The sequence below is a fragment of the Mustela nigripes genome, chromosome 4, assembly GCF_022355385.1.
Source record: "Mustela nigripes isolate SB6536 chromosome 4, MUSNIG.SB6536, whole genome shotgun sequence".
In the NCBI taxonomy this organism is placed as follows: domain Eukaryota; kingdom Metazoa; phylum Chordata; class Mammalia; order Carnivora; family Mustelidae; genus Mustela; species Mustela nigripes.
The window spans coordinates 45,947,781-45,957,482 of record NC_081560.1 but is presented as its reverse complement, the minus strand read 5'-3'; positions in this window follow the sequence as shown (position 1 = coordinate 45,957,482).

Here is a 9,702-nt window from a genome sequence, read left to right as displayed (position 1 = left end):
GAGCTTCAGATTCCTCAAATGTAAAATGGGAAATCATAATATCCATCTTACAAGGGTGGCTTTACATAAAGAAATGGCATGGAAAATTTGTAGCACAGTAATTGACATGTGTACATGATCAATAAATGGTTATTCTCCAGATTAGTTTCATTTGAGTCAGGATGAATCATTCTGACCTCCCATAGGCACATTCTCCTTTAGCCATCTGCCAAATCTCAGAATTTTCTCCTGCCCCCACTCTCCACAGGCCCTAGGCTGAGAGCCAGATGAAGGGAGATGGAAGGCTCATCTCCCTCTTTATTTCAACATGTTACACTTCAACAGCAGGACTTGTTTTTATCACCCTACTGGGTTCACATGGGTAGGTTTGGGCAGCAGCAATTATTCTCTATATTACTTTATAGATGAAGAAATGGGCTTGGATCTGACATGTTGGATTTTCTCTAGCAAGTCCCCTATGGAAGATAAAAGCTCTTCATTCTAATCAGAGCCAGAGAAAATGCTCCTGGCATCATGCTTCTTTAAATCCTCTCTTTCAGAACACTTGGAAGACCTGCAGTGGGCCAGGTGTTGCACCAAATTCAAAGTAGAACCCATAGTTCATAGTTGGAACAAATCACGGCAGGATCCCAGGCTGGGGTCTGGGGGATGGGGAGAGGCAGGCTCTGATGGGTGGAGCTGAGGGTAACAGCATATGACGTTTCCCAGAAGAGGTGCCATTTTGGCTGGGCAGTGAAGGTTAAGGAGGAGTTGATAAGTGGCAAATGGAAAAGACGTTCAGGAAGGGCGAATAGCATGGACAGTGAGGACAAGGTGGGAAACTGCTTGGGACGGTCTGTATGTTTGGGGGATGGCAGGTGCACAGAGTGGAAGAAGACAGGGCTAGAAAGTTAGGAGAAAGAAAGGAAGGAAGGAAGTAGAGAGAAAGAGTCTTGAATCCCACTCCAGATGGAGGGAATCAGAATCTGCATTGTAATGAGATTCCCCAGGTCCAGTGGGTCTCAGCCCTGCCTGCATGCTGGACTCCCTGGGGAGCTTTGAAGAGCCCGGATGCTCAGGCTCCACTGACAGTGATTCTGTTTAATTGTCTGGGTGTGGTATGAGTACTGGGCTTTTAAAAAGCTTCCCCAGGGATTCTGATGGGATCATGGGTCTGAGAATCACTCTTTTAAGCAAATACAGCTGTGGGTTCCTTCCTTCGCTCATTTCTCTTACGTGCAACAGACCTCACTAAATGTAGGCACAGTTTGCTGGGGAGATGTGCAAACAGTTACAATAGAGTAGAATAAGCATGATGACAATCATTATCCCAGAGCCAGGAGAGACCCAGAGGAGGGCCCAACATCTAAGTCTGCATGAAGGAATCAAGGCAAATTGCTCACAGGACACCACATTCGTCTCAAGGATAAATAGGAACTCTAGGATTTGTTGAGGGGGGTGGAGCTGGTGTGGAAGTGAAGGAAGAATTTGGTGTTCACTATGAAAGTGAGAGTTGATAGAATTTTAAGCTATCATAGATTATAGAGATTATTTCATGAATCCAGTGGTTTTCTAACCTTTTTGACTATGGCTCTATTTAGGAGAAACATTTTATGTCTCAGTCCAGAATATATATATAAATTTTCATGAAATAGTGTTTATCTTCACTCTGTGTGATGCACTGTGATATTGTCTAGTCTTTCAATATATTTCTCTTTCATTAGAGAGAGAGAAAAAAATACTGGTCATGCTTAACTGAATTTGTCTCCTGCCCCATTAATGGGTTATAACCTGCAGTTTGAAAGACCTGACTTAATCACTTCAATTTTTCCTTGAGGATACAATGAGCCAGAATATCTAAACAACTTGGCCTGGGAGAGTAAGGAAAAATGTATTCAAATTCATGCGAAGGACTAGTGTTAGAAATAAATAAAGTCTTCTATATATATATATAGTATTGGTTGGAGATTTCAGAAGGATTTGCCTTCCCTGGAAGTCCTACCCATTTTCTGGGAGGTTAAAGCAGCCCTGTAGAGAAGGCAAATAAAGAGCCCAAGTACTCTCTAGCCCCACTAAATATTCTAGATGTCTGAATATTACTGAGCAAGAATTCTCAGTTTAGCTAGGTTCGGGGAGGAGTCAATGCAACCTAGAAGGGGGAGAGAGCCCTATTAGAACTTCATGGGGCCTTTGCCTAGTATATGTGACTGCCAGCCATTCTGATATGCCTACTGCCCCTTTGGGGCCCAAATTCCCCCAGACAATAAGCCCTATGGAGGCTCTGGTTGATGGAAGTGTATCATCCACACCAGTGCATTGGGGCAGGCAGGAAAAACAAAGGTAAGAACCATGGATCTCTTGAGCAACGGTTCCCCATCTTTTAGGTTTCACAGGCCAGTAAAAATTCAAACAGTTTAGGAATCAATATTTGGATGCAAATGTTTATTGTATCAAGTAAGGAAGTAAACAAAAACAAAACAAAACAAAAAACAAATCCCCCAAACTACTGACATCTACAATCATCATAAGGATGGATAGAAAGGACATAAAGGAAAGTCTTGTAAATTGAATACATTTAGCTCTAAGAAACTTTAAAGAAAATTTTAATTATGGTAAATATACATAACATAGAATGTATTACCTAGCCATTATTTATTTGAGGTAGAGTTCATAGTGGTAACAGCATTCAATCTCCCAAACTCTTCCTCTTACAAAACTGAAATTCTTTATCCATTAGCAACTCACCATCTCTCCTCCTCACAGCCCCATCATTCTATGGTCTGTCTCTATGAATTTGGCTACTACTTTAGTTAACCTTATACAAGTGGAATCATACAGTATTTGTCTATTTGCAACTGGCTTATTTCCCTTCCTATAATATCCTCAAGTTTCATTTCTGTTGTAGCCTGTATCAGAATTTCTTTCCTTTTGAAGTCTGAATAATATTCCAGTGTATGTATATACAATGTTAATATATCATCCAAGGATGGACACAGGTTGCTTCTACCTTTTGACTATTGTGAAAAATGGTGCTATGAACATGGGTATACAGTATCTGTATTTTTTATTCTTTTGGCTATATACCCAGAGGTGGGACTTGGTGGGTCATATAGTAATTGTATGTTCAAATTTTTTAGGGATCACCATACTGTTTGAAGACATTTAGCTTCATATAGATTTTCTTTTAAAACGACTATTGCATTGTCCTAATTTTTCTTGTTTCTTTTTTTTTTTTTTTAAGATTTTATTTATTTATTTGACAGAGAGACACAGCGAGAGAGGGTACATAAGCAGGAGGAATGTGAGAGGGAGAAGCAGGCTCCGGGCCAAGCAGAGAGCCGGATGCAGGGCTTGATTCCAGGACCCTGGGATCATGACCTGAGACGAAGGCAGACGCTTAACGACTGAGCCACCCAGGTGTCCTGTCCTAATTTTTCTTATATCTCTATGAATATATCATCGCAGATAGGCATTGGTCTGATCAATGCCTAGAATTACAGCTCCAACAGATAGAAACTTCTTCCTGCTCTAACAGATACAAATCGTTACAAGAATCCAGAAAATCTGGAATCTTTATATTTTGTCTGACTAGAAAGATAATTATTTTAAATAATAAAACATCCATTAAGAGGCGCCTGGGTAGCTCGGTGAGTTGAGTGTCTGACTTTGGCTCAGGTCATGACCTTGGGGTCCTGAGATTGAGCTCTGCTGTGGGCAGGGGGAGTCCACTTGTCCCTCTCCCTCTCCTTCTGCCCTCCCCCACTCATTCTCTCTCTCGTGCTCTCACTCCCTCTCCCTCCCCTCAAATAAATAAATAAAATCTTTTAAAAATATATCCATTAAGTAGTTTGGAAAATTATATAAAAGCCATTAACCTGATTACACTAAATGTGAAAAACAGGACAGTTTCAATTACTCAATTTATCAAGCCATCACCATTTCAAATTTGACTGTAAGTCACATTCATTCTAATACTGGTCACTGAAGGTTACTGACACTTGCTCTTCCCCGCCCCGATAATAAGTTAACAAAATCTTAGAGGAAATGGCCTGGCTTTCCAAAACTCTTGTTTCTCTGAAGTCTGTGTGTATCAAACAAAGTAAATTTTCTGTATGGTGGGGCTTTAAGTAAATTTTGGGGGGAGTGGTACATTTTAAGTTCTTCGTAAGCTACAGAGTAAATTCTTTTCCTACTGAAACCCATCAGTTATTATCAATTAATTTTAATTTAGTAGAAAAAAACCTACAGTTTTAAAATAAAATCCTAATCATAGCTTTCATTCCCCTCATTAATTACTGGTTTTGGCAGTATTTTTCACTTCTTAACCCACTCATTGGTGGGGAGTAGGGATGAAGAAATAACAACATTTATTAGTAGTATGCCATCTGTTAAAAAGATTGCTGGAGAAACCAGATATATGTACATCTGAACATTTAGTTGAAATGTTATGTTTTACTGAAGGAATTAAAGATCTTTTCTAACTCCTCCCTAGAATTTCAGTGAATCACAATTCCAGTATATTGCAAATTCTGAAAAGTAACAAATCATCTTTTCCAAATCTATGAATCTGTTGTTTGCACAAGTCATATATGAAGTTCCTTCCTGTTTATCTTTTCCTTTTTCCCTCACCTCAAGGAAGCAACTGAATTCTGGTAATGCTTTTACATCTCATCTTTTTGACAGTCAAAACTGAATCAGAAGATACCTCTGTACCTTTGTTCTCTTTTGCCTTTTTCTCTGCTAAATCTGTGTGTTTTTAGAGCAGCATGTTTGATTTTCCCATCTGCATGATTTGCTTGAAGCTTGATATTAACATGTCACAAAAGAGAATACTCTACATGCATGAAAAAACACACATCGTTGTAAAATCTGATTATTTCATAATGTTCAGGTCTGTTTGTTTCAACGAGAAGGTTGTAACAGTATTTCAGACACTAGTGCGCTAGAAGTTAATATTTGTTCATCCGTACTTAATGTGCACGTTTTGTCCATGAGAATGATATGAAAATGTATCTGCATCTAATCATTTGATTAGACCTGTTGAATCTTCTTCATTCCCACCGTTACTGATACTGAATCAGTTACTCAATCAACCTCTCATTATTTTTTTTTTAATTCTGGTAAAATGTACATAAAATTTATCATTTTGAACATTTTTAACTATAGAGCTCATTAAGTACATTCATATTGTTGGACAACTCGCTCATCATCTTTCACCTGGGTTAGCGCACCAGCCTTCAAAATCCAGCCTTGCTTCTAATTTTGCCCCCATTAAGGAAAGAAATAGAAATCTTATCTGTTGACTTATTTTTACCATGCGCATCAAAGGAAAGTGGGAAAATGGAAGAGGCATCCTTTGCCATTTCTTCCATGCTTTTGGCTTTAGAGTTGATAAAAACCGAATGCAGATAAAGTTCTCAGGGCAAAGAAGAGCACCCCTGCTCTTCTTGTTCCATCCCTGAAGCAGGTTATTTCTTGCTCAGGACATCACCGCCAAAAGAACTGTTCAGTGAACCTAGAAAACTTAAGTGCTCTTAGAAACGCATTTGGGATTCAAGTGTCTAACCACTGGAAGCACAGATAGGCTTTTTGAGGTAAAATCTTTAGCTTTACAATGTATGGAAAGAATCATTTCCCAAAAATTAAGAGCTCAAAGTGTCAAGTGGCTAAACTTTGCTCCCCTGCATGGAAGTGTAAAGATGCCTGACCTGCCTTGCCCCCTCCCCTAACCCGGCCTCAGGGCGGCTGGAATCCCCTTGTCTGCAATAGGCCTTGAGCCCTCTGGGGGGTGACACATCTCGGAAATGAGGAGCCCACTGATGGAAACGGCTTCGGGTTTCCAGCCTTTGGCAGTGCAGCTTTGTATCACTAGATGTCAGTGTGGACTTTCCCAGCGGCCACCTTCTCTCCTCCGCGGGAGATGGACCAGACTTCACGCAGGGACCTTCCTCGAGTTCTCCTTGTGTATTTTAAAACACAAAACCCTGAATCCGGGGCTGCTCTTTTTAGTACCGTGACCATCTAATCTCAGTGCTTGCATTTAGGTGCGGGTCTGCACGGCTGTGTTGAGATAGGTAACGGGAAGTCGGGGCTGTGTTCCACGAAGGGTCCTTTAAAAGCAGCATGGGGGGAGTGCCTGGGTGGCTCAGTCGGTTAAGTGACAGACTCTTGATTTCAACTCAGGTCATGATCTCAGGATCGTGATTTCAGGGTCGGGAGATCAAGCACCACAACAGGCTCCCAGTTCAGCCCAGAGTCTGCTTGTCCTTCTCCTTCTGCTCTGGCCCCCGACCTGCGCCCTTCTTAAATAAAAATAAAATCTTAAAAAGACAATAAAATAAGTAGAAGCAGCATGCTGCCATGGGTACCTGTATTGCCCGGCCCCAGGACACAACAGCCTATGCTACCATGGCTAAGAGTGGGCAGGGAGCCAAGAAAAAAATATGTATGATTAGCCACATAAGCATTTAAGGATTTCAGGGTCACGTTTATTCGATTTTTTCCTGGTTTTGAGGCAGCTTGTAGTCAGGGGGCTTCTGGAGTCTAAAAGAACAGCCATTGTATCCCTTTCCTTGTGCTGCTATCACTAGTTACCTCAAGCTTTGTTGCTTAAAACTGCACAAACCTATTATCTTAAGAGTTCTAGATAGAGGTTGGAAATCCAAAAATGGGTCTAACTGGGTTTAAATCATTATGTCAGCAGGTCTGTGCCCTGCCTTCAAAGCTCTTGGAGAGGATCCATTTCCTTGCCTTTTCCTGTTTCTAGAAGCCACTCGCATTCCTTGGCTTGCAGCCCCTTTCTGTCTTCAAAGTGAACACTGGCCAGTCAGGTCCTCTTCCTACCACCCTCCACCTTCTCTGCCTCTGCCTCTTCTCCTTCCTCGTTCATTGTATGTAATTACATCAGGCCCACTCAGATAATCCAGGACAATCTCCCTATCTCAAGCTCCTTCATTTTTTCACACCCACAAAGTCCCTTTTGCCATGTAAGGTAAGGTACTCACCGGCTCCAGGGATGAGGGCATGGACATCTTTAGGGGGGGCATTTTTCTGCCTAACATAGTCATCATTTTAAAAAGAATATATGATGCAGTGTTTGAGATAACGAACTTTTTAACAGCCTATTTAGTGTAATAGGAAACCACTGTTTGTACCGTAGACTATGTTGGAAAATAACAAGCCCCAAATTTCCTTTGCTCATGGAATGTTAACAATGTATAAAAATAAATTTGCCACACCCAGCATTAATATTTGGTCACCCTCCAATCTGACTGCACAGCCCAAGTTCTTCTGCCCCTTGTGACCCCTCCTTCCCCCTCATTTTCAGGATGTCTCTCCTGGGAATGGCACCCAGTTAGCACAGGGAGAACACACAGAGAGGGCAGGAGACAGGGCTCCAGTACTAACGAGCGTTGTGTAGGATGAAATCCAGGATTCTGAGGAACCTGACTGAAATAACCCATTTATACCCCCATGCACATTCCACATGGGATTGGGCATCTGAAGGCAACAGAGCTGAGCCCCATGCCTTGCCACGACCTCAAGGCTGGTTCGTCCTACCTTGCAAAGCTGACTTGGTCTCCCTCCTTCTCAAACTTGATCTTTCCCCCACATTTCCCACCTAGTGCTAGCAGGAACCAGAAAGCTTCCCTGTCATCCCTGACTGTTTCTTCTCAGTGTTGTACAACCTCCAATTGGTCTGCATGAGCTGTGGAGGCTCCTCTCTTAATAGCTTTTGAATCTGCCCTACATCAGCAGGCTCATCAGTCTTCTACTGTACTCTGTTTTTGTCCCTCCTATCAATAAATCCTCCAAAATACTTCCTGAGTTATCTTTCTAAACTGTAAATACAACCATGCTGCTTCCCTGTTTGTGAGGTTCCTTTTGCCTTCTGGGATGATTCCAACCTCTTAGCCCAGCACACCAAGCCTATTAGACTCTGCCTCAACCTACTTTTCTGGGTTATTAGCTCACCTCCCAGCCTCCTACTCTTCATTTCAGCTGGAAGGAACTCCATGCAGTGCTTTTGAAGCTCAAAGCTCTCCCTGGACCCCTCAGCCAGGAACACCTGTGGCTGCGTAAGTCAACTCTCTCTCTCTCTCTCAAGACTCTGCTTGGTACCACTTCTGGAAACTCATTCTTGTCCTTCACCCAGCCCCCATCCCTGCACTCCGCTCCAGCATGCATTTACCGCACTGTCCTCGAACCGTCTCATCATTTGTATCTGTGTCCCCTGACTATAAGCTGTAAGGTTTCTGGAGGCAGGGACCCTGTTTGGTTGAACTTGGCCTGCCTCGTGTTAACCACGAGATCCAAACTGTGACTGATTTCCAGTGACTTTTGGTTTAAGGAATGAAGAGATCTCCAGTATGGGTCCCAAGGTATCTTGATGTCTCCAGGCACCAGGGATGACCCAGTTCTAGGGCTAGGTACTAATACCTGCCCTGTTTAGACCTGTATCCCAGAGAGCCCATCTGGCTTCTGGGAAACGGAGGGTGGGGCAGGCTCAATGGTGGGTCTTGTTGCTCTTGTGTTCCACATGCGGCCCAGAAAAGTTAGACCTGCAATTATGAGCTTACCCTTTCCAACCTGGCCAACCCTGGGAGCATAGATCAGTTGGTAGCAACTCCAAGGGAAGAGGCCACCTAGGGCATGGACTCCTGTGGCCAAAGCAAATGTGATTCACACATGCTTAACGGTGGCCACGACAGCCTGTTAAGTCAGTAGTAATTCAGAACCTGCCTTATCACTGCTGTCCCTCATGATCCCCAGCAGCTACTGAATGTCTTCTGTGCACAGACTGTCTGGGAGCTCTACAAGCAGCCACTGTAGAGAATTAAAAACAAAATAGAAACAGAATTTCCACACTCGGGGGCCTTATGCAATTTAGGCCCAAAATAAGGAGCTTGCCTTTACTGGGGAAGGCCTTTTACAAGGGCTCTTGGCCACCTGTGGTGGGAGGAGGGGGTAAGGGAAGATGTCTTATAAGACTTTTTAATCATTCATGTATAACCATAGTGATTTAAAGCAGTGGTAGGAAGTAGGGATGAGAGGGCGTATGCATTGGAGGCGGAGTCCCATGCATTATGTAGCAGAGAGCTATTTTTTCTCCAAGCTCTTCTTCACTTCAGTAGGCCAGCAAGATTCCCTTGGTGCTGATCCCAGGTCACACCTTTCTGCTCAATGTTTTATATATATATAGATATCTATCTATCTATATATATATATTTTTTCCAACAGTAAGTCCCTAATAAAGATCAGGGATTCCTTTTTAAACACTATGTATGGAGCCCAAGCAATTTCTTCATAATGGAGGAAAAGCGGCATGAGTTGTGGTTGTTTTGTATGAAGGGTTTTAAAATAAGGGCTTCTAATGATTTTTTAAAAAATATCATTTGCAAGCCAAAGTGGATGGAGAATAGAGCATCATATAAATATTTAATCTCTGATTACTGCTCTATGCCATTTTGATAAGGAAGAATTAAGTTATTTTTAGATAATAAAAATAGGGGCTGACATTGTGTCTCAAGCTGTACTTAGAGAGGAAAATGATTCAGAATCTATGTTTAACATAGCTTAGGGATCTGGTCAACAACTGATTAACATGAAATGCTTTTATAAGACATTCAGTCCTATTCAGAACCCTGAAGTCTCCTTAGTGAACGTGTAATTTAACTGCCCTCTAGAATCAAAAAAAAAAAAAAAAAAAAAAAAAAAAAAAAA